Source organism: Halichoerus grypus, chromosome 5 (genome assembly GCF_964656455.1).
Source record: "Halichoerus grypus chromosome 5, mHalGry1.hap1.1, whole genome shotgun sequence".
Taxonomy (NCBI): Eukaryota; Metazoa; Chordata; class Mammalia; order Carnivora; family Phocidae; genus Halichoerus; species Halichoerus grypus.
Window position 1 is genome coordinate 177,068,542 of NC_135716.1, and position 24,583 is coordinate 177,093,124.

The 24,583-nt window shown below is 46.4% G+C and overlaps 1 protein-coding gene across 2 annotated transcripts in view; it reads right to left on the minus strand.

The window, feature by feature from the left end:
- The window catches only part of KAZN (kazrin, periplakin interacting protein), a 1,038,326-nt gene that overhangs the window by 430,122 nt on the left and 583,621 nt on the right, over positions 1 to 24,583 (minus strand). The window lies entirely within an intron of this gene.

The following is a 24,583-nucleotide window of genomic DNA, read 5'->3' on the forward strand; positions in this document are numbered from 1 at the left end:
AGGGGGCCCGGGCCGGGGCCCCGGGCGCACCCTCGGCCTCCCGCGCCCCCCACTTCGGGGACACATCCCCCCGGGGGGCGGGGGCGGCGGGCGGCGGCCGCGAGTGGGCCGAGGTGGCGCCCCTGGCGAGGGGTAGGGGGCGCCTGCTCCAAGGCCGGCCCTCGGTCCCCTCCCGGGAGCGGTGGGGCAGCCCCCGCCCTGGCTAGCAGGCGCCCCGCGCCGGGCCGGGGTTGGGAAGGGGGTGGGTGCTCGGGAGAGAGGGGTGCTCGGGAAAGAGGCCGGGGAGGGGAGCAACGGGGACGGAGCTCCAGGGGAGGGGGCAGCTGGCGCGATCTCGGGACTGGAGCTTTGCTTTCCTTAAAATGCGGGTAGGCAATGTGCAGCGGGGAGCTGAGCTGGTGCCCTGAGTGCCTCTCACTCTCCCCCCCACTCCATCTCCACCACCGCCACCTCCTCCGCCCCAACCTGCACTGTGGGTCCTCCCCCGGGGAGGAGCTCTCCCGTCCGGCCCCAGGGTGGGCCACCACTGGAGCTCTGGTCTCCCCACCGTCCCAAACTCCCGCGTGTGCACCCGAGGTGGAGGGCTGGCCTTAGCCAGGTCCTACCTAAGCTTCTTGGCTGGGCTAAATATTGGGGGGCAAGAGGGATGAGGCCAGGAGGGAAGAAGACCGGAAGGCATCAAAGGGGCTTCCCTCTTTCTCCTTCTTACTGGAGGAGTGGGAGTGTTGAGGCCCTGCTGACTCAATTTACCCATTCCCTCTTCAAAGGAGAACTGAGGTAACCTTAAAGTTGATAAACCTATCCAACTCCTCTTTCTCCCAGAGCACAGGCTTTGCATTTTTCACTGGGGCCCTGGATTCCAGCCACCAGACCTTGTTACCATAGCAAGCTTCATTCCATGCAAATAGGACAATTTGAAACAGCCAATGTAACCCCAAGGACAATAGTACACCACCATTCCAGCTCAGTCAACCTCAGGAGAGTAGCTCAGAGCTCACTGCAGACACTAATGGTGCCCACCCTTGAGATTTATCAGCATCTACTAAGTAGGAAGCCTACTGTGTGCAAAGTGCTTAGGCTGCATTATCATCTCTTTGGAGTAAGAATTAGGAATTCGACTTTAGAGAGGAAGAAACTGAAGCTCTGGGTTGGGGGTTAAGCAATTAACGCAAGCGCCCCCCCTCCCCCCGGCAGAAATCAGGTGAAACCAAGACTGGAAGTAAGCAGTCATCTGATTTCCAATTAGTCCCACTGTGCCTTGGATGCTAGACTTTTATTTGGAACCATAAAAACCCACTCTTGCTCCAACCCCCTGGGGCCACTAACAAGCTTTTGGAAGAGGGCAAGCCCGCATTGGTAGAATGTGTGGCTGCAGACATCATTTTTCACTGTCTGCTCTTCTGAGCTAACTGGTCAGCTGGGGATTGAACCCCTGACCTGTGTCTCATTAGCGGGAATTCTGACCCACTGGACCAACCAAGAAACTTAGGCTGCTTGGTGTATCTGTAAATCAGGATTCAGTTCTTTGAAGTCCTTTGGTTAAAGGAGTCTTCCGAAGGGGGGCTGTCATGGTTCAGCCACTATGGAAAATGGTTTAGTGGTCCCTCAAAAAGTTAAACACAGAATTACTATATGACTGAGCAATCACAGCCCTAGGTATATAGCCAAAGAGTTGAAAACTGATGCCCCCAACAACAGGCTGTCCACAAATGTTCACAGAAGCACAATTCACAATAGCCAGAAGGTGGAAACAACCCAGATGTCCAACCACAGATGAATGGATAAACCAATTGCGGTATATCCATACAATGGGCTATTATTCAGCCTTGAAAAGGAATGAGGCATTGATACCTGCCACAATGTGCATGAAGCTCAGAAATAGTATGCTGAGTGAAAGAAGCCAGACACAGAAGGTAACGTGATTTCTTTTCTGTAGACTAGCCAGAATAGGTAAATCCAGACAGACATGTGTGCCAGGGGCTGGGGGAAGGGGAGAATGAGGAATAACTGCATAATGGGTACTGGGTTTTATTTTGGGGTGATGAAATGTTTTGGAAGTAGACAGAGGTGTGGTTGCACAATGTTATGAATGTACTAAATGCCATTGAATTGTTTGCTTTAAAATGGTTCATTTTAGGGGCGCCTGTGTGGCTCGGTGGGTTAAGCGTCTGACTCTTGATTTCAGCTCGGGTCATGATCTCAGGGTCGGAGATTGAGTCCTGGGTCCGGCTCTGTGCTGGGCATGCTTAAGAGTCTCTCTCTCCCTCTGCCTGCTTAAGAGTCTCTCTCTCTCCCTCTGCCCCTCCCCCCTCTTAAAAAAAAGGTTCCTTTGATGTTATGTGAATTTCACCTCAATAAAAACAAAAGTCAGCACAAATGCAAATAGCAGTAAAAGGGGGGAAGGTGAGTCCTGGGAACAAACTTTCTGAGGACACAATCAGGAGCAGCTCTATCTGGAGAGCTCACCCAGAGCTTCGTCGTGGGAGAAAGAAGGTGGTCAGTTTTCATGCGTGATTTGTCTTTGCATCCATGCCACCTAACCCATAGTAAGCCCTCTGCAAATGAATGTGTGTGAGCGTGTTCGTACAGTAAACAGACTGACCAAGTGTTACTCATTTTCCTCTTCAGTGAGATTACTCCCACCCACCAGAATCTTAAAATCAAGTCAAAACAAAACAAAACAAAAAATCTAACAAGGAGAAAAGAAAGCAAACACCCATTCTTTGAGTTCCTTCTTTCTCTCTGCCTCCTCTTTTTCCCAGCTGTAATACAGCCATTGAAATGTCAAGAAACTCACTTTAGAAACTCCTGGGGTGCCTCCTAGGATTTTAAAGAATTTTATTTTTGAGAAATTCCTTCTTAACATGAAAAGGGGGGGGGGGCTTTTACCAGCTGTGTCTCCTTATGTTTACCCACATGCAAAAGGGCCAGATCTTAGACAGAAAGCCTGGGACCAATTACCCTCTAGAATCCATTTGATTTAAACCCAAAAGATTACTAGTCTACCCCCCAACTTCCACCACTGCTCCTTCCTAGGTGATCTCAGGTAACAAAATGGTCACAGAATCCACATCTCTGCCCTTGCCTAACACCCTATTGCAAGCCCACTTACCTGTCTGCAGGCTGATGTGCATTTGCAACTCATTTCTTGGGAGACACATATAAATATGGGGGAGGGGCTCCAGAGCTGTCGTTTAACCACAGCCCTCTCTCTTTGGGGTCCACAACTCTGAGCATGTGATCTTAAATGTTCCTAAAGTAGCCCTAGCCTCACAGCCCAGTAAGCTGACGTTAAGAACCATGCCAGAAAATGGGCTTGCTTCATAGGGATCTGCTCCTGTTTCCCCATGTTCCCAGTTGCCATCTTTCCCCATCTGCCAAACCCCATTCAAAGCTCAGGCAGTGCACTGGCTGGCCCTTATGCACTCACCAGCCTCTGCCAGTATTTGCTGAGTGCCCATCTTCCTGAGCAGAATGAGCATCTGAGCAGAATGTGCCATGTTGCATTTGATGCCCTTCAAAGTTTACCTGGGCATTTTGGAAAGTCTGCAAAACCATCCTTGCTCAGAGAAAGAAAACTCCTAATAAGAACCAAGGCAGAGAGCATAGCCCATTGCTGACAGCCATGTCCTATGCACCTCCCTTCTCCCATAAATAGAATGACCTTATAATTTAATGTCCAAACTGGGACACTTTTGAGAGCAAGAGAGGGTGTTACGAATAATGAAGCTGGGATAAGTGGCATAAATTGGAACTGTCCCAGGAAACCCAGTAGATGTGGTTGCCCCACCCTGCAACCAAATGAGGCTATCTGGTCCTAGAAGGCAACTTTGGGATCATTTATTCCAGCATTCCTGTTGTATATTGGTAGATGGAGAAACACAGAGCCAGAGACGGGAAGGGACCCCGAAACCGTGTTGGTTAAGGAGTTGGGAGGGATGAAAAGCAGAGTCTTTAGAAAATGACCCATCATCCCCATCATCCTACTAATGTGTATCCAGCACCACAGACTGTCAGACTGGACCACTGGTGCAGGGGCACTTCCTAAGTTCTAGATCTGAAAGAGCAAGGTCACAGTCTTGTGCAATCTGGCCTCTGACTTCAGCTTGTACCACTCTCCCCTTGCTAACTACCCTCCTATCACTTAATTCTTCTGTTAAGATGTAGATCCCTAGTCCCACACCCGACCAACGAGGATCTCTGAGGAGGTTCCAGGGACCTGCATTTGCAACAAACTTCCCAGGCATGTCTGGTGGACTGCGAAGTTTGAGACTCACTGCCCTAGGCACCCAGGGCAGGTGCTCATAAAGCACTGTGCACACGTGGGAGACACATAAATGCAAGGAAGCCTCTGGACCTCAGGTATGTCTGCAAGGGCTCCCTGTTCCCTCTCTTCTGGATGCTGTCTGTCCTGTCTTCCCCACCCTCCTCCACTCGAGAGTCCCTAGGGAATCACCCTCCGTCCCTGCAGATGGATGCTCTGTTTATTCAAATTGCCACATGCAAATCCCGGCCAATCTAGGAGTTGTATCTTTTGTACATTTACACAGTTTACTTTGGCTGAGTGGGTCTTAATATGTGCTCTGGGGAAAGGGCAAAGCATCTCTCAGCGAGGGGCAACCAGGACTTGGGCCTCTGGGTGAGAAGACCAGGAGGGGGACAGAGCCATAGACATAGAGGAAAGTGTGCGGCAGTGAGCCCCAACAGCGAAGCTATAACCCCTTCCTGGCAATGCTCCCCTGCTGCCCTTAGTCACCCTCAGATCCACAGTCATGAAACGAAGGGATGGAGAAAAAAGGCACCAGGAGGGGACAACAGGGCGGAGGACTGTGGGGCTTAGGGAAATAGCCTGGAGCTATAAGATGAGAATGTATGCACATGTATCTGTACACACACACACACACACACACACACACACACAATCAGTGTGGACACAGAGCACAGTTATTAGCATGAAGAGTGACATTCTCCTCTTGACTCCTCCAGCAATCTCTCATCCAAGGGTCGGGAACTTGGTCAGGTGCATCCCTCTGTCTGTATTTAACCAACTCAGTCATCCCTGCCTGTTCTCCACCTGCAAACCGTCCTTCCATAATCACTTATAATTCAGACACCCCTATGTATGGAATAAATACTAAATATACATACTAACCATGGACTCACACACATAAACATATATACTTAAAGCCTCTACTTCTTCATAGAAGTGTAATTTTTTTCCTTCTTGAATGTTCCTTGTGTTTTTGATGTTTCTTACTTGGTGTGGTGTAGGGCTTACAAAGGGATGTGCCTGATGGCCTGGGCTCTCAGCTCTGTCCCTAGCTGGGTGATGGTGACAAGTACTAACAGCCAAGCAAAATACAAAACCCTGAGACAACCATCCCTACACCCCAAAGAACTGGTCCAACCCCCAGATATCTTGCCAGACCTCCTGCCTTCTTGGGTCTTGGCTGTCTCCGTGGGCTGGGCGCTATTGTATTTTCCAGCACCACAGAGCAGTTTCTGGGAGGTTCCTTCAACAAGGCTAAAGAGAACACGGTCAAGTCTTCCAGCCCTTGGGCCTCCAGCTTCAACTCCTCATCTCAGGGAAGCCCCCTCCCCACAGCTCATTGGCAGGACGGTGCTAACTGACGTCACCAGTGATCTCACTCTTCTCGGAGAGCAAGAGTAGAGTCAACGTACAGGCTCTGGAGTTAGTGAGACAAGGGTTCGAGTCCCAGCCCTGCCACTTACTCTGTGACACGAGCAGAGTTACTTAACTTCCCTGAGTCCCAACTTCCCCATTAGTAGAATGGGATGATGTGACTACCTACTTCATAGCTGTGTTGAGGAATTAAATGAGCCACTGCACGTGAAGCATCTGGCTGGGTGCCCGGTGCCCGGAAGAACTCCATAGATGTTATCAGTGATGCAGACACCCGTGAGGAGATGCTGGAGAGGAGGATGGGGCGGCGAGGGCTGTGTAGGCAGCTCCCATCCTTTGGGTATCCCCATGACCCCACTGTGCTCATCCATTCATTTCCAGCAGCTGAGGCTGAATCTTCCCAACACTAAGGGTAGGTGTTAGTATCCCCTTTCCGCAGATCAGGAGAAACCCCGAGCTCAGGTTTGCTCACACTCACCCAGCTAGCAGGTGCAGAACCAGATTCAGGTTCAGGTGTGTCTGATTCCAATGTATCTGCCTTTTCTTCCTTTCCCCCTTCCCCTCGGATGCATGAACACGTTCTCCTCCCTGTGCGCCCTGATGCACCAAGGGACCTTCCGCATCCCTTCTAGCCCCAGGCCTTTCATTCTCGGCCAGAGGCATTGATGGGATGGAGAAGCAGAAGGAGCCGCTCCTTGGTGGCCAGTGCATTAGTTCCTCCAGGCCCTGGGGACCCACTTGGTAAATTAGTTCTTTGGGTTCATGAAATGGTACCCCAGTGGCTTGAAATGTTTCGCAGACCTACCCTAAGTGGGTCATTTATTCTTTTCTCACTTATAGTATTATTCATGTGATCTCCATCCTATATGAGTTGCTTTCTATGCTTTCTAGGGGTGGGTGAGGAGATAGGTTTTGGGTTTTTTTTTTGTTTTTGTTTTTGTGGGGTTTTTTTTTTTGTATTCTTTGTAACAGTCGTGCATTAGATTCAGTAAGGAGCACAGTGGGATTTTCCAAGAATGGGATTTTCAGGACCGCTTATCCTTTTCCCCCCATATTTTGCTCTGCCGTTTATTTAACTAAATGATATCTTCAGGAGAGGTTTTCGCTCATTTCTTCTCCCACCCCCACCCCTTGCTCAGACTCTTTGAGAGCTTCTGCTTCCCTCTCTGTTCATTTCTTTCTACTCCTAGGATGCCTTATGCACTGAGCCACCCCCCCGCCCCCGCCGCCTTAGGATCAGTGCAATAAAGACCAGTACGGCCCTCTCTCGAGGCCACTGAGCTAAGACCCCTATGCCCCTGATGACTCATTACAAAGGCATCTCAGATATGGGGACGTGTCCTTTCTCAGGAATTGGAAGCAGCAGTAGTAAGGAAGGGCCTTGGAATCTTGCCCCTGGAGTCAACACTAAACCTTTCCAGCACTAAAGTGCCCTGAGAAAAAATATTTATCAGCCAAACAGCATACACTGTTCAATCCAGTGTGCCATGAAGGATTGTATCAGCAACCATCTGCCCTGATGCTCAGGATTAGCTGTCCGACTGTATACATATAATTAGAAGAGAGCTATTTTACCCAACGTTCGGCTCATTGGGATAATGTGTCTCTAGCCAGTAAATTGTGAAGTTGCCATATTTATCTTAATTGACTGCCCCTTTATTTGTTTACCTGCCTTATTTTATGCTGGGGAGAAGTAAAACAATTTTATAATCCAATATAAGGCCATGTTATTAGATGTGTGTGCAGTTCAAGAGGGAACTGTGTTTGCTCAGAGCAAGGTCAGTTATGGTGCTTTTGGTCAGCATCCTTGGCCATCTTGGTAGTAAAATGGTACCCTGACAGCTTTGTCCCGGTATGGCTAGCTGCTAGCTGTGGATATGTGCTCCTTTTGAAAAACAAAGAAGTAGGAGGTTTGGCTTTAAAAGAGATTGGTGGAGGCATAGAAACAAGGGCTGGGGGGGTGGCATTCTCTGGCATCCTGCACCCGCATTTCCAGCCCCAGCCCTTCCCCCCAGCGTGTTGGTTCCACACCTCGCCCCTCAAACCGCTAGGATGTAAGTGCAGGAATGCAAGTGTCCAGGCTCTGTAACAGCTATCCTGTATCCGAGAGATGAAACTGTCTGGAAAAAAGAAACAGAGCTGGGAGCTCCCCCATCCACAGGAGCCAGTGAGGAGTCCCTGAGGACTGGGGGGTCCTACAGGTGGTCACTTAATCGTGGGAGCCTTATAGCTTTGGGGAACAGTATTGAGCCTGAGTCTTCCAGGCAGCTTTGGGAAGAAATGACAGACAGACTAGGTTCTTGTCCTGTCATTCATTAGGAGGTATCAAACCAAAGTGTGAACTTTGATGTCTCCTAAAGGTTGGACGGGTCCAGGGCTTTTGCTAGCCCACAGAGTACCTTTGTGCAAGTTAGATAAGATGGGTCCTCTTCCCCCAGGTGAATGCAGCCTGCTTGTGGGCACAGACTCAGAGAATGGAGCCTTAGCCCTCCTGTGGGTGAGCTCCCTTTGGACACCAAGCAGGAAATGATCACATGAATCCCTTACCACCTGGATTTCCCCCTAACTCAGAGAGATTTTTATGGCTCTAGTTTTTAAAAGATCAATGACTATTACTGTGTGAGTTCAAAGTAACATACATTTACAAATCTGTGTACCCTTTTATGTGAAGACCATTGAATGAAGTTATTTTACCTTTTTCATTTCAGTGATGGGATTAACCCTTTCTTCCTCAAAGTTTTCTAGACTTTCTAAGAAGATGCTAAATGAGCTGGCAGATTCAGAATCTGGTTTTGCCTGAAAGTGTGAATGGAGGGGGTGCTATGATAATAAAATGATAATAATGATTCTAGCGGGTTCTTACATCAAACACACGGCTAAGTACTTAACCTACATCCCTGACAACAGCCCTATGAGGAAGAAGCTACTATTATGCTCATTTTACAGCTAAGTACTTAACCTACATCCCTGACAACAGCCCTATGAGGAAGAAGCTACTATTATGCTCACTTTACAGATAAGAAAACAGGCGTGGGGAGGTAAAGTCACCCAAGGTCATCCAACCAACAAGAGGCAGGGCTGGGACCTGGGTCAATGGGACACTGGTGGCCTCCTCTTCACTAGTATCTTGTATCACTTCCTTACTCCTCCAAACTCATCCTTTGTACTGGTGAAGCGAAAAGTATAGGAAAGATGGAACTCAGAGACACACCCGAACTGAGGAACTCTGCTCAGGAATTCTTTGCTTTGCCATTGGGAAGACACTTGAGCATCCCTGTTCAGCCCTATGACGCTCATGGTTCCAGCGGGTCTGACTTCCCAGGTGCACACGTCTGTACTTGGAGTGCACAGCAAGTGGGAAAAGAACATCATCCAGCTTGTGGACTTTAGAATTTTAGATCTGGAAGGGACCTCAGCGTTCAGAGGCCAAACGTGCTTTCTTTTACAAATGAGGACACTGAGACCCCGGGAGATAAGTTCAGCTGGCTGGATAACCCAGACATGCAGGGGTGAAACTTACTATCACTATTATTTGTTTATATTTTTTATAAGTGAGCACGTGGCCATGGGAGAGGTTCAGTAAACATTTGCCGAACTGAATTAAATTGTGGCATTTGATTTATCCATCTGAGGGGGTGCATCAAAAAAAAAAAACCCAAAAACCAAAAACCAAACCAGCTCTATTTCTGATCATTCTGTTGTGAAAAGCTTCCAAACTCAATATAAGGTGAAAACCTCTGCTATGAAGCCTCCCTTTGATCTTACACTTCTTTTTCTTAAAAAAGATAGCAAACTTGGCAACCGATTCTCCCCAAAATTAATAATCAAACCTTAGAAATCTTCTTTGGTTATTCCAACAACTTAAAACAGAAAGAAACAAAACATTCCCTATAGTGTCTCCCCGTCCCCTCCCTTCCGACACCCCCGCTAGGGAACAGCTGTGTCTGTTTAAAATTGATTTTGATCTCTCAGAAAGGATCTGGTTTCTCTGCACACCAAGCTGCTGCCTCGGGATGGCGTGTGTGGTTCTGAGTGTTGGGGTTCTGCTGACTCTGTTGTAATTCTAACAGGCCCTGCCCTTGGGGATGTGGGGGACAGGACACCTTCGCTGTCATTGGTGTGGTGGCTGGATGTCCCACTGTCTCAGGAGTCATTTTGCCCCCTCTCCTCATTCTTCTTGCCCATCCGTGGCACACTGGATTATGGCTGCTGATTCCTCACTCCCCTCCCAAGATAGCAGCACCCACCTTGCCCCTGCCTCCCACTTTTCATTACCTCCCACTAGGGCAGGTGGAGCATCTTCCTCTCTCCCACTCTACCATGTGACTTGCTTTGGCCCTCGGAATGTTAGTTGACTTGCAGCAAGCAGGGACCTTTAATGCTTCCTCACCGTTCTGCTTGACCTCTTAGGCTTCTGCGATCCTCCATGTGAAGCGCATGGCCCAGGAAACTGCCTCATTATTCTCAGCCCCAGAATGAAGACACGGGGAACAAACCAGAGCCCGACCTTCAGCCTGGAGAAAAAGCCAGCCAGAGCCCAGCCACACCCTCAGAAATGTGCCGATCCATAAATGGGAAAAAGAAATGCTGTTGTAAGCCCTAGAGATTCTGAGGCTGTTTGTTACACACCAAAAACGGACCAATACATTAAGGACACCAGCACCTGACATAAGGCTATCATCCCACCTGCAGGTGAAAGAGCATCAATGTGCACTAACTTGTGAGATTTAAGAAACAAAACAGATGAACATAGGGGAAGGGAAGGGAAAATAAAATAAGATAAAAACAGAGAGGGAGACAAACCATAAGAGACTCTTAACTCTAGGAAACACACTGAGGGTTGCTGGAGGGGAGGGGCGTGGGGGAAAGGGGTAACTGGGGGATGGGCATTAAGGAGAGCACTTGATGTGATGAGCACTGGGTATTATATGCAACTGATGAATCACTAAATTTTACCTCTGAAACTAATAATATAAGATATGTTAACTAAATTGAATTTAAATAAAAAAATTTTTTTAAAAAGATACCAATGGGGAATCACTCTGGTTGGTGATCCCGCCAGAGATGTAAGGATCGGGAAGGAGCACATGCCCACGGCAGGAGGAGTGATTCAGCAGCAGGAGACGAGCAGACCCAGGGCACAGAGGTCCATGCCCCTGACAACGCTGCCCCAGCAGGAGCTGAGGAGCCTGGGCCTGCAGGCTGGGCAGCAATGTGAGCAGGCACGCCCTGGCCACTCACTTGAACTTTTCATCATTCACACAGGCCTGGAATCCCCATCTCGTCTTCCTAGGTGATTGATGAGGTTAGGCTTAACATCTCCAAGCTGCAGTTTGCTTGATTATCAAATAGGCGTAACAAATGCATAACTCATTACGGTATGGTGACAACGGTTAAATGAGATATTATGCAAAATCTTTAGTCCCTGTAGGGGATACTGTAGTGTTCTCCCCAGTTTTCCTCCTCAGGGTCCATGCACTCACCTGCCAAGAGCTAGGAATGTCAGCTCCTGACAGCTCACACCTGCACGTGTCACCAGCAGCTGTCCTCCGTGGCAGGGGCCTCCCTCACCCAAGGTTGCAACCCCACCCAGGGACCAGCCCTTGGCTACCCACTTGAATAAAAAAAAAGCCCAGCCCTTCTGCCTCCATTTGGACCACTCTGAAGGGCCATCCCCGCTCCAGAGGTCCCTCTAGGCATCAGGGGCAAGCCACACTGTCTGCCAGCTTTTCCTTTTGCCCAAATCTGACTTCTTTGCTCCCTTACCTGAGTATCTCCCTAGAGCACTCCCTGGTAAACTGTCTGCATGCAGAGAGCCTAATCTAAGGCATCCCGGGGACTGACACGCAGGGAGCGCTCCTGTATGCTAGTCATAACCATTGGGAACACGCACTTACTCAGCCATTCGGCCACCGCCCATCTACCAAGGGCACACTTAGAAAAGAGAGGAGAATGAGGATAATGTGCTAGCTAAGAGCGCAGACTTGCCTATGAAACCAGACTGCCTGGGGTTAACTCCCTGGTCTACCTCCAATGGGTCTGTGACCTTGGCGTCTCTGTGCCTCAGTTTCCTTATCTGTAAAACAGCAGTACTAATGGTTCCTATTCATAGGCTTGTTACATGGACTAAATAAGTTGATGAGCATCAGGGTTTAAAACCGCACTGGGAAGACCCCATCAAAAAGGAGAATTACAGACCAATATCCCTGATGAACATGGATGCAAAAATTCTCACCAAAATACTAGCCAATAGGATCCAACAGTACATTAAAAGGATTATTCACCACGACCAAGTCGGATTTATCCCTGGGCTGCAAGGTTGGTTCAACATCCGCAAATCAATCAACGTGATACAATACATTAACAAAAGAAAAAACAAGAATCACATGATCCTCTCAATAGATGCAGAAAAAGCATTTGACAAAGTACAGCATCCTTTCTTGATCAAAACTCTTCAGAGTATAGGGATAGAGGGTACATACCTCAATATCATAAAAGCCATCTATGAAAAACCTACAGCGAATATCATTCTCAATGGGGAAAAACTGAGAGCTTTCCCCCTAAGGTCAGGAACGCGGCAGGGATGTCCACTATCACCACTGCTATTCAACATAGTATTGGAAGTCCTAGCCACAGCAATCAGACAACAAAAAGAAATCAAAGGCATCCAAATTGGCAAAGAAGAAGTCAAACTCTCACTCTTTGCAGATGATATGATACTTTATGTGGAAAATCCCAAAGACTCCACCCCAAAACTGCTAGAACTCATACAGGAATTCAGTCAAGTGGCAGGATATAAAATCAATGCACAGAAGTCAGTGGCATTCCTATACACCAACAACAAGTCAGAAGAAAGAGAAATTAAGGAGTCGATCCCATTTACAATTGCACCCAAAACCATAAGATACCTAGGAATAAATCTAACCAAAGAGGCAAAGGATCTGTACTCAGAAAACTATAAAATACTCATGAAAGAAATTGAGGAAGACACAAAGAAATGGAAAAACGTTCCATGCTCATGGATTGGAAGAACAAATATTGTGAAGATGTCAATCCTACCTAGAGCAATCTACACATTCAATGCAATCCCCATCAAAATACCATCCACTTTCTTCAAAGAAATGGAACAAATAATCCTAAAATTTGTATGGAACCAGAAAAGACCCCGCATAGCCAGAGGAATGTTGAAAAAGAAAAGCAAAGCTGGCGGCATCACAATTCCAGACTTCCAGCTCTACTACAAAGCTGTCATCATCAAGACAGTATGGTACTGGCACAAAAACAGGCACATAGATCAATGGAACAGAATAGAGAGCCCAGAAATGGACCCTCAACTCTATGGTCAACTCATCTTTGACAAAGCAGGAAAGAATGTCCAATGGAAAAAAGACAGTCTCTTCAACAAATGGTGTTGGGAAAATTGGACAGCCACATGCAGAAGAATGAAACTGGACCATTTCCTTACACCACACACAAAAATAGACTCCAAATGGTTGAAAGACCTCAATGTGAGACAGGAGTCCATCAAAATCCTAAAGGAGAACACAGGCAGCAACCTCTTCGACCTCAGCCGCAGCAACTTCTTCCTAGAAACATCGCCAAAGGCAAGGGAAGCAAGGGCAAAAATGAACTATTGGGACTTCATCAAGATAAAAAGCTTTTGCAAAGCAAAGGAAACAGTCAACAAAACCAAAAGACAACTGACAGAATGGGAGAAGATATTTGCAAATGACATATCAGATAAAGGGCTAGTATCCAAAATCTATAAAGAACTCATCAAACTCAACACCAAAAGAACAAATAATCCAATCAAGAAATGGGCAGAAGACATGAACAGACATTTCTCCAAAGAAGACATCCAAATGGCCAACAGACACATGAAAAAGTGTTCAATATCGCTCGGCATCAGGGAAATCCAAATCAAAACCTCAATGAGATACCACCTCACACCAGTCAGAATGGCTAAAATTAACAAGTCAGGAAATGACAGATGTTGGCGGGGATGCGGAGAAAGGGGAACCCTCCTCCACTGTTGGTGGGAATGCAAGCTGGTGCAGCCACTCTGGAAAACAGTATGGAGGTTCCTCAAAAAGTTGAAAATAGAGCTACCATATGATCCAGCAATTGCACTACTGGGTATTTACCCCAAAGATACAAAAGTAGGGACCCGAAAGGCTACGTGCACCCCGATGTTTATAGCAGCAATGTCCACAATAGCCAAACTGTGGAAAGAGCCAAGATGTCCATCAACAGATGAATGGATAAAGAAGATGTGGTATATATATACAATGGAATATTATGCAGCCATCAAAAGGAATAAGATCTTGCCATTTGCAACGACGTGGATGGAACTGGAGGGTATTATGCTGAGCGAAATAAGTCAAACAGAGAAAGACATGTATCATATGACCTCACTGATATGAGGAATTCTTAATCTCAGGAAACAAACTGAGGGTTGCTGGAGTGGGGGGTGGGGTGGGAGGGATGGGGTGACTGGGTGATGGACACTGGGGAGGGTATGTGTTCTGGTAAGCGCTGTGAATTGTGCAGGACTGTTGAATCTCAGATCTGTACCTCTGAAACAAATAATGCAATATATGTTAAGAAAGAAAAAAAGAAGAAGAAGAATGTAGCAGGAGGGGAAGAATGAAGGGGGGGAAATCGGAGGGGGAGAAGAACCATGAGAGACGATGGACTCTGAAAAACAAACTGAGGGTTCTAGAGGGGAGGGGGTTGGGAGGATGGGTTAGCCTGGTGATGGGTATTGAGGAGGGCACGTTCTGCATGGAGCACTGGGTGTTATGCATAAACAATGAATCATGGAACACTATATCTAAAACTAATGATGTAATGTATGGGGATTAACATAACAATAAAAAAATTAAAAAAAAAAAAAAACCGCACTGGGCATGGAGCAAGTGATTCTCAGTGTTTACTGCTCTGCTTTCGCTGGGGGGTGCGTTAGGCACCGGGGATGCAGGGATGGAGGAGACCAGTCCCTGCCCTCCCACTGCACACAGTCTCATGGCCAAGACAGATACAAAAACAGTACAGAGCCCAGATGCATGAGTCCTTGGCTTACCCAGGAAACAGTTAAGGACTTACATGTGCTTCCACTCTTATCCTGAGTGAGATGGAGCCATTGAATAGTTTGAGCAGAGGTGCAATATGAGATGATTTATGCTTTATGATGCTCCCCACCACTGGTGTATGGAAAAGACTCTAGGGGGACAGGAATGGAGGCAGGAAACCATTCAGGCAGTGGTTCCTAAGTCAAGAGAGTCATGATGGTGGCTTGAAAGATGGGAGAGGCATGGAGGGAGAGGGGTGAGCATGGAGAGAAGGACTGGGTTCTAGAGAGACGCTGAAGGTAGAGACACAGGATTTGCTGACAGCTGAAGGTGGCCCGTGTGTGAGAGAGGGGAATCAAGGATGACTTGAATGCTTTAGGTTTGAACAACTAGAAGAATGAAAAATCTACTCATGACTGGGGAAGGTTGTTGGGGGAGCAGGCTTGGGGGGGGGGTAAGTTGTATGCTAATTTTGAGACGCATATTAGACATTCAAATGGAGATATCAAGTGGGCAGTGGGATACATGAGTTTGGAGTTCAGGCAGTGGATCTGAGCTGGAGATATGAATTTGGAAGTTGTCAGCACTTAGGTGTCATTTAGAGACAGAAGAGACGGAGCATCTGGCAATGCGATCACTGGTGGCCCTGACCAGGGGTTTCGTAGGGAGGGTGGGAAGATAAGGGGGCTGACATGCATAAAGCACCTAGTTTAAACTCTGGTGCATAGTAGATGCTCATGAAATGTTAGTCCCCTTCCTTCTCATTACTGACCACACAACTTGTCCAACGCACAGCTATCACCCACTTACCCATCACCTCCCACATCTGTTAATATCAGTCACACAATTCTTCATTGTACGTGGCTATGCTCTTAATATATTTTAAAGATAATTCACCAGGGATGGTGAACCCTGAGCTGACTGCAACACAGTGCTATTACCCTGGATGTCCCAGAGATGACCAGAAAATGTGCAAATATCCTAATAGTCAGCCTTGAAAAAGATGTTGGATTCCTGCAGCTATGCATCATGATAGGTACTAATTGTCCCTTACTTGGAAATTAAATGAGCAGATTTTCCCCCCATACAGTGGCTAAAGGACTGTATGATGTCCTAGAAAATAAAAAAGTGAATGAACCTAGTATGAGAGGCAGCAGGCAGCCTCACACTGGGTTCCCTGTTGCTTATTAATAATAACAGCACATTGCATTAAATCAGAGGTGAGGCTTGTCACAGGAGCGCTAAGCATCCGTGCCTGGCTGTCACGGGCAACCCCTGGATTCTGCTCCTCATCGAGCAATCCACCAGCCGCTCAGTGTCTGCCTGTTAATTTCAAATCTGATGATTAAGGTATGCTTTAAAAAAAAAAAAAGTCCCCGCAGTGGTCAAATAGTATGCTTATCCTTGCCTTTCTGAGTATACTCATGAGATGTGAAAACTATAATTTTTGAGCATTAATATGTGTCAGATATTGTGCTAAGTGCTTTATATTTCTCCCCTCATTTTATTATCTTGAAATTTAATTATCATAACAACTCCACAAGGTAGGTATTAGTAACACTGTTTAAGCTGAGGGTCCAAGAAATAAATTCTGAAGGTCACATCATCGGTACGTGCAGAGCTGGGGTTTGAACTCAGGCCCCGCTGATGGTAAAGCCAGAGCCTAAGCCTCTACGCTGTGATGCCTTCTAAGAAAAGACTGATGTCTTAAGCAGAACATTTAGGAGGTTCTGCTAAACCTCTGACTTACATTTTTATTAGTCAGGCACTGGGGATTAAAAAAAAAAAAAAAAAGACAAAATGTCTTGGTCCCTGCCTTGAATAAGTATATGTTATACTGTCTTATGAAGTGGGAATGATAATACTCACCTCCCCCGGTCATTATAAAGTTAAATTAATGGATATAGAACCATCCTCTTTTCTAGATAGAATAAAGAGTGTAACTGGAGGCTGATTTAAAAAATAAATTAATAAAGCTCACGAATATCAACATGTTTTTTAGTGCTGACCCAAATCCTAATATATGGTCACATTTACTACTCCATCTTAAATTTTAACTTGTATATGAATGGACCGATTTTTCTCCCAAAGAAACATGCAATTTTTTGTTAACGGTTGACATAAATCTACTTTGCTTCTATGACTTGATTCATTTAAATTCTTCCCTTTTCAATTAAATAATCACCCAGAATCGAAAAAGACGTATTCCCATTAGTAGACTCCCAAATAGATGACCTTTGAGACCACAAGGGTGTATGCAAATTTTCCTGATTGCTTTTTATCTTCTTGTGTATCACTTTCCCTAAAATTCTGTCAGTGTATTTAAATTCTTTTCTCATCTCCTCATTGCACTGCTATTTACAATAATGAGTCACAGCTGAAAGGGACAGAAATATCATGGGGTTCTCTGAGCATATGCCAACAAGGAGGGTGCTTCACCGCGGGGAAAAGGCTAATGCGTGATAAGGGCAAGGCTCTCCTCTACCTGTGGGAAATGGAATTCGGAATTTCCATTAGTTACTTTCCAGGCCTTGTCCAGTCTGTCTTTTTGATACAACCTGATATTCTCTATGAATAATAGCAAACATGTCTTAAGTGCTCGTTATGCATCTGATCCATAGGAGCTCATTAAATCTCCCAAGTCAGGGATAGGCAGTGTCATTATCTCCACTTTACAGTTGAGAAAATTGAGGTTTTGGAAGGTGAGAGAACCCATAGTATGTCCCAGAGGTAGGATTTCAACCCAAAGCTTGGGCTTTTGACAGTTTCGCTATGCGCTCCAGCTCTGCCAAATGTGGGACTGAGGGCAAATCGCTTGGCTTTTTAAAATTTCATTTTCTCATCTGTAAAATGGGCATAATAATAACCCTGGCCTTGTCCCTCCCAAGGTTGCGGTGGGACTAAAGAAGTCACTGGGTGTGAGACTGCTTTGTAAATTGTTAAGAGCCCAGGGATCACCACCGTCACTGGGAAGTGAGTACAATGGGGGAAACCAGTCAGTCAATGGAATCGACGGTCACTCAGGAAGTGGGCTCGCATTGACTAAACCCAGCTTTGTTCAAAGGACCAGTAGCTTGTGCTGTGCACGTGCTGACCACGAACGCTGAGGGCTTGGCTCCACGGAAGCTCTGATTTCCCTGGTGATCTGATCTTGCTGCAGAAGTGCGATACTACCCTTGGAAATCAGCCCTCAGCAGCCCTCTAAAGCTCCTTCGCACCTCCCCTACAAGCCAATGAGATTAGTTTTGCCACCCTCTTTGATTAGTGGCACATTTCCAAGCTGAGGGTGTCTGTGGAAGCAATCTTTATGTTCAGATTTATTAAAGCCACCATTGGTTTAATGAATTACCGTAATCCAATGAGCCCGTAGATAGCTTGTATTTAACTTTTATGTGGCTGCCCCAGAAACCAGCTTGAAAAGTAGAAATCAATGATTGTGACAAAATCTCGATACAATTTATTTTGAATGTTCAGTTTGGGATTTGATATGCCATTGTCAGATATGTTTTACGCTCTCAGATGAATTTTATACTTACTGATTAAAGGAGTTGAGCAATATCAGTAGGACACGATTTGACAAACCTTAAAAGAAATGTTGCAATAGTGCCCCCATCCATTACATGCTAGTTTCTAGCCAGAATCGCTTCACATTTTAATCAACAAGCCAGTAGGTGCATCTTCAAACTACCAAAGGGAGGCCCTATTTACCAGTTCTTAAGTTAATTAGTAAAAATGCATTTAATTAATTATACCCACTGTGAATATTTGATTCCCTGGTAATTGGGTAGGGTATAGGCAGGAGCCAGGTGGTATGGGAGGGGTTGACAAATTGACTAGGAATCTTCCCATTGGAGACCTTGGTCTCAGTAAATATTATTTGCTCTTGGATTTTTTTTTTTTGTAATGCACCAGCTACTATTTAGAAATAACCTGTTCATAAGCAACACCTGCAGATTAGCATGAAGTTCCTATTTAGAGAGGTGTCTAGACAGAACCTAAAATAAGAAGTTTAAATCTTCAGCATTCAGTGGCAGCAGGCCATAAGACTTACAGAAACCAAGACCAGGTGGCTTTTTAAGTTTTCAGACTAATCAACTTATTATACAGATGCCCACAAAAGGGGATTAAGGTTGGCCTGAAAAAGAGCATGACCTAATAGATATATCCTACTCAGAACATTCATTTGTCCACTCATTCATCATCAATCATCAGTGCACCTATATATCCATTAACATATCCATCCATTCACCCATCCAGCCATCCAACCAGCCAGCCAGCCAGCCAGCCAGTCATCTGTCCATCCATGCACCCATCCACCCACCCATCCATCCACTGATACATCTACCCATCCATCCACCCATCCATCCATCTATCCATCCACCCATCCATCCATCCATCCATCCATCCATCCACCCACCCATCTATCCATCCACCCTTCCTTCCTTCCATCCATCCACCCACCCATCCATCCACCCACCCACCCCACCTTCCATCCACCCACCCACCCATCCATCCATCCATCCATCCATCCACCAACCCACCCATCCATCCACCCACCCACCCATCCATCCACCCACCCACCCATCCATCCACCCACCCACCCCACCTTCCATCCACCCACCCACCCACCCATCCATCCATCCATCCATCCACCAACCCACCCATCCATCCACCCACCCACCCATCCATCCACCCACCCATCTATCCATCCACCCACCCTCCTTCCATCCACCCACCCACCCATCCAGCCATCCACCCATCCATCCACCCACCCATCCCTCCTTCCATCCACCCACCCACCCATCCATCCACCCACCCACCAACGCTTCCATCCTTCTAGTCTAACTAGCATTTATTGAGTGTTTACTTTGTGTCAGACACTCTGCTAAACTTTTGTCGCAGATAACCTCATTCAGTTTTCCCCACAATCTATGAAGTCCAATACTAATATCATTTTACATTTACAGCCTCTTCATTCTACAGATGAAGGAAATAAGGCTCAGGGAAGTTAAGTAACTTATTCAAGTCACACAGCTCACATGAGAAGGGTAGGGACTCATGTTCATCTCCCACTTCTAAGACGAAGGCTTTTTTTTCCCTACCACTTCCGACCTGGCTACCTCAGGTAAGAATTCTGAATTGTCAAAGTTTACCAGCTTAATATCTGAAAAGAGAAATAGCTCCCCACCCACCTCATGTTCATCTCCGGGGATGAGTATTTATCCATTTATGTGCCAAGCCCTATGCTAAGTCCTAGAGATAAAATGGTAGACAAGAAAGACACAGACATTGTCCCTCTACCTCATAAGATTGCAGGCTAGCAGAGACACATAATGGACAACTACTTCGTAGCATTGTTCAGCAGCTTGAAAAACATGATCTATAGGATAGTGATGTATTACTAGCTCTCTAAGCTTCTACCTCATGAGTGTCTTTCAGCTCTGTCCTCTCCTCTGTTGACCACTGCTACTGACTTGGTTCAGGTTACTTGCCACCTTGTCCCCAAGATTATAGCTACAGCCTCCTCACGGGTTCCCTGACCACTTCTTCCAGTCCTGGCCCTTCCCCTAACCATTTGAAATTCCATCCTACCGCAGGAGTGGCCTTAGGAACTATTGTTTTAATCAGCTCTTTCTTTTGCTTAATCCCTTCAATGGGACTTCACGATCTTTAGGATTAAACCCAAACTCCTTAATGAGGCATTAAGGACCCAGTCCCTGCGTACCAGAACTCTTGAATGTGCCATGCACTCATGTGCCTGAATTTTTCCACCTTCTGTTCACTCTGCTCAAGCCCTCCCACCTGGATACCTCCTACCCCACTCCTTCTCTCTCTCCTCTCTCCCCCTCTCCCCCCCCTCCCCTCCTCCAACCCCTTTTCCTTTCCCCCCACCTCCTCTCCCTGACCCTCCTCCTCCTTTTCCTCTGTGCACCTAGGGCCAGTTCCAGAAGAAGCTCCTGCCCTGTTATCTTGGAGCATTCCTGAAGCCTTTCCTTCATAGAACCTCCTCCGTTATCCTCTAACTGCTGGTTTCCTCTGCCAGGCCGAAAGCCCATGAGGGCAGGAATAAGTTCTCCCTAACCTTTGCACACTCATTGCCTAAGCATCTACCCTGACCCACACTAGGTGCTCAATGAACAGTGGTTGAATGAATGAAGGCAAAGCTCCATGGGGACAGAGATAACTTGTCTGGATTTGTAAGAAAGCCAACTCTCTATTTCATGGCTGCTAATGAAGTTCTGGGAGACATGATGAAATGCAGCTTTCTTGTGCTATAAGGAAGGAAACGAAGGCCAACGGCAGATACCCAGCTAGTTGGTGACCTGCTCCCAGCCTGTTCAGGCTTCACATTTATTTTTCCCAAACAGAAAACTTTCCAGAGTCTCTTTAGAATTTTTGAGATGCACACTTATAGACTGGATTTCCAGAGTCACTTCAGAGTTTGTGAGATGCACACCTAAAATTACTGGAAACTTTAGGTCATGAAATCACAGCTGCTTGGAATAACAACATACATTTTTAAAGGAAAATCACCTACATCAATAGGAATGCTGGACTGAGATAAATGGAATCTGAGCTCTGAGCCACCTTTGGCATTGATAATGTATTTATCTTAATGAAGAGATTTTCTCTTAATTAAGATGTTTCCTGTTTCAAGTAGTAGTACAGGTCCCTGAATTTCCCCGTCTTTCCCTACCCTCAAAAGTGGCAACCTTAGGGGTAAAATACACTGGCCAACTCAAGTAGAAGAAAAAAAATCTTTATACACCGAATGTAAAAATGCTATTTGCTGGGTTTTAATATGCTTGAACTTTGCTTGCTTTGAGTTCTGACCTGTATTCATTTAGTTTGGGTTTAAGTATAATTTCTAATGCTTCCATTTTGCAGAAAACAGGTTTATGGGAAAGCCTCAAGTAGATTCCTGAAAATGCGCTTGGCTTTTTACAAAACTACTTAATTTCTTTTTTGATGAGTGTACTATGCATCCCCCCCCCCCCCGAAATTGTTCAGCTAAATTTCCCTAAATACACTTGGGGGCTTAAAGGAAGAGTGTGGGAGGCTCTATGCCATTTAGGAGAAGTGGGTTGGTTTCCTGACCCCGAGGACAGAGGAACTGAATGAATCAGAAGTATATTTCTTCTCATGCATGAAATAGGACTTCTACCCTCTCTCCCCATCCATCAGAGCTGCGGAGCACTTGAGTGGTCTGTTACATCACTGCTTCTGAAGAGTTTCTACGTGTAGAACATTAGCTTTCTGGGTGGCAGGGAACATTTTCTTTATTTCTTCTGTGTTTTGACTCAACAACGACCAGAGGAGTGCTAGGTACACTGTAAGCACCCACTGCTTACATAAATGCTTCATCTAGCAAGTATATATGCTTACATAAATAAATCACAAGTCCAAGTAGGGAGTCCTTACTCTTGAGTCTTGCTGCCTTTGGCCTTTCCAGTTCTCTCTGTTGCTCTCTTTCTAGAGCGGGAACATCTGGCTGGACCAAGGAAGTCAAAAATAAAGTTCACGCACTTACTTTTTAAGGCTTTTCTACATAATCCAGTGGCTTTGTTATTGTCCTTACATAAAACCCCAGGAACAGGCTCACTGTGACAAGAGTTGCTGAATGCAGGAGGCCAGGTGAACTGCATTGGAAGCTTCTGTGTTCCTGCTTCCCAGTCCTGAGCTCAGAGCCCAAAGTCATGCAGACCCTTGACGATCTAGGGACAGGGAGGCATTTGAGAGTCTCTCTCCTGGGAGACCAGAAGAAAAAAACAAAGCTTTTGAAGCCTGTGACCTAGTTCACCCAGGAAGGCTCCAGGAGCACGAGACTGTGTGGCCCTTTCTCCTCTTCCCCTGGGTTCCAAACTGATGCCAGTATTTCCTGAAGCCTCCACGTCTGACGGGCTGGCCACACAAACGCACAGCTTGGTATGACACATCAAGAAATAGGAAGCCTCCAATGTTCCATTGGCCTTCATTAAAATAACCTGTACTACCACGTCTGAATGTAAAGTGTTACCTAAGGAGTCATTCAAAAGGGTCCCCCAACCTCCACCCCCTCCATGATAAAAATGACTCAGCTTGCCTCATAAGGGCTGGTCGCAGAGAGGCAGTGGGGTTGATGACAGAGGTACCTTTCCCCAAGCTGCAGGGGGTGGTCTTCTCACAGTCCTGGCTGGCCCCTTTGAGCCCTCGGTCTTCCCTGGAGGTCTACAGGAAATCAGAATCACGGCCCTCTAGGCCCTTTGCACAGAAGTGGGGGTGGAGGGGAGGCTCTTGATTCAATTCCAGATGGGCTGGTTCCATTGAATTTACCACCAGCTCGCTCTCTGGTGCCAACTGAATGCTGGACCCGCCTCCCTGTCTCTGCCCTCCTCATTGCCCAGCTCCAGTCGCCCAGTTTGAGGGATGGATCATTTGAGTAAGGGTAAATCTCCATGGGATCCTGGTGGAGGGGAGGTCCTGCTGTTCACCCTGGCCTGGATTCTCACAGCCTGTAGTGTTCCCAATTCAAGCAGCACAAATGAACGCAAAACCACGGCTGCCTTTATTGGACAAGGTGGGAGGGGGCTCCCTGCTCTCATGCTGCTTTCCTTAGCCTCTAACGAGTCTGCGGAAAGACTCGCAAGGTTCACGTAGCATAGGTGCATATAGTGCTGATCTCGCGTGGGGCATTCAAACAAGCTCTACCAGGAGAGATAACCCCACCCGCCTGCCCCCAAAGAGCCCATTCTAGTGAACTGGGCCAAAGCAAAAACAGAAGTTTAAGAATACTTGGCAATTTTTGCAGAGTGAATTTGGTGAACAGTGGGACAGAGATTCAATACATGAAAAAGGTGAACAATTATGGATAATAACAACTACTCTCTTTTTCTGGTCTGATTATGGCACAAGGCAGCATTATACTGAGCCTTTCAACCCTAGACCTAATTTTATTCCTCCATAATAGCTTTTAGTAAAGGGGCGCCTGGGTGGCGCAGTCGGATAATCCCCCCCATTCTTGGTTTCAGCTCAGGTCATGATCTCGGGGTCGTGGGATTGAGCCCTGAGTTGGGATCCACGCTCAGCATGGAGTCTGCTTGAGATTCTCTCTCTCCCCCTCTGCTCCACGCCCTTCCCCCACCCTCTAAAATAAGTAAACGAATCTTTAAAAAATTAATGATAGTTTTTAAAAAGTGCAAAAGCATTCTGAAAAATTGTGCTCACAGTTCTTAGTTTTGGATTCTATGTATGTTTCTCAAGGTTATATTTGGTCTTATTTTTTTAAAACAAATTCAAGTGAAAAAAAATCCAAGTAGAGTGAAGGATTTTTGTCATGCATTGGCGGTGGGCAGCACTAGAGTTGGGGTGAAGGGCTTTATGCAGTTGAGGTCAGAGCTTGGAAAACCAGTTTGTACAACAGAAGTTGGGTAGAAGTTCAAAGTTCCAAGTTTATAGAGGATAGGGAGAGGCTGGGATTGAGGACTGCCCACAGAGGTGGGCAAAGGTTCAGAGGTCAGGAGTGAAGCAGGTGATATGAAATCCAGGACAGTTGGTCCTTTCAAACCGAGGTATTACAGAGCATCTGGAACCTTCATACAATGCCTGTTGGAAGACAAGATGCTACAGCCACTTTGGAAACCATTTTGGCAATTTCTCAAGATGTGAAACATAGAACCGCCCTATGACCCAGCAATTCCACTACTAGGTATCTACCCGGGAGGAATGAAAACGTAAGTGCCCACAGAAACTTGTACATGAATGTTCACAGCAGCATTATTCACAATAGTCAGAAGGTGGAAACAACCCAGATGTCCATCAGTGGATGACAGACAAAGGAAACGTGGTATGTCCACACAACGGGTTACTATTTGGCAATAAAAAGAAATAA